Raw genomic sequence first — 1,688 nt, forward strand, 5'->3', positions numbered from 1 at the left:
ACATTCCCTACTCTTATAATAAAATCCGGGTGACGGCAGGCATTCTGCGCCCAATAGTAGGGCTATTACGCAGAGCTTGGACTCGTCTCTTTGAAGAGATTAACGCTTGGAAACAATGACGTCAGAAGGGGAAACTTATCTAGATCACTGTCGGTTCTTTCCGTTCATAGGATGTTATTCTCTGCCAGTGCTTTGACATTATGTTGTCGATAATACTTGACAGGCCATTTTTTTTTCTTCAAAATTCGTCATCGGTCAAAGAATAAAGTATATATTGTAGATATAGCATAGGTTTAGATCTCTTTATCATTAATATTGTACATGTTATAATGGGGTGCGAGCTTCGCTTTAATATCAACTCTGTCCCTCATTAATGAAGATTAAAAAAAAATAATAATTTTTGACGTACACTGGCGATTATTTCCATGAGTGGTGATTAAGACATTGATGTTCTTTCTATTTCTAACGTTTATCTACTGCTCTCTTTAGTATTCAAATAACAACTTTTAAGAGTTACATATGCAGGGGTTCGGCTGGGACTTGCTTTCGATTCGAAGGACAGCTTCGAGGGTCAGTGTGTTGCACAAGGCCTTGGGGGCGGGTGGGGGGGGGGGGGCACTTGGCCCTGCCGGTGCCGAACTACCATCGTCCACCTACACGAGCCGCCAGACGCACTGCAGGAAATTCTTTCATCCAATACTCCATCTGCACCAACTGTTTCAAACACTATATTCCACGTACCATCAAGGACTGGAACTCATTACCACCGGACATTCAGAGCACAGTCAACAACGACACTTTTAAACTTCAAGTAACCATTTTTTCCCCGTAACCAAGACTCAAGCTACAAGGACTGACAGAGCAATGCCAATGGGTATTTATCGCGCACTCCCCCTTTCCTCCTCGTTTGATTCCAGACGGAACGTTGAGGAGTACCTTGAAGAAGAAGAAGAGGAGTTGAGACTCCTTCCATGGCTAAGATGAGAAGCATCCGCAACTGTTTTATATTCTGAGCTCAGTTGCAGTCATTGTCAAGAATATGTTGGACCTTGCAAAGAGCTTTCTCATCACGTGTCACTGCGAGAGCTTGGGCACAGGAATGCCATAAGTAATATATTGATTCTTTTCTCACTGGAAATCCAGATCGAACGAGGGGTCCCGTTTCATAAAACTTGTTATCAGTAACAACTGCCACATTTCTATGTCAAATTTTCCTCTCAGCCAATTACTACTATACTATACTATAGTATATGTAATACTATAGTATATATAACACTATGATATCATTACGTTATTGCTGTATCTCCTTTTCGTTGCAATTCTCCAGTTCGTTCATTCGTTCGTCCGTTCGTATTTATTATGCTTCTCAAATCAAATCAAAATGAATTACATGGATGTTACAAATTCGATCAAAACATCACCAATTGACAAAGGAGCAAAATATATAGATAAGTGCAGTTTATACTACATTCATAACAAAATAATTGTAAAACATTATTATGATTGCATATAATACAGAAAAGGTAGTACATTGATTCAACAAGCTCAAGGAAGCAAGAGACCATCAGCATAAGCATGGCTTGACTGGGCTGATTGCCTCATTTGGAATGTAGCTAAGGTTTGCCTCTTACGAAAAGTATTTTTTTTTTATTGCAATAGCATGTTTTAGAGGGGGAAAAAGAAAATGT

This window comes from Diadema setosum, chromosome 18, assembly GCF_964275005.1.
Source record: "Diadema setosum chromosome 18, eeDiaSeto1, whole genome shotgun sequence".
Classification (NCBI taxonomy): domain Eukaryota; kingdom Metazoa; phylum Echinodermata; class Echinoidea; order Diadematoida; family Diadematidae; genus Diadema; species Diadema setosum.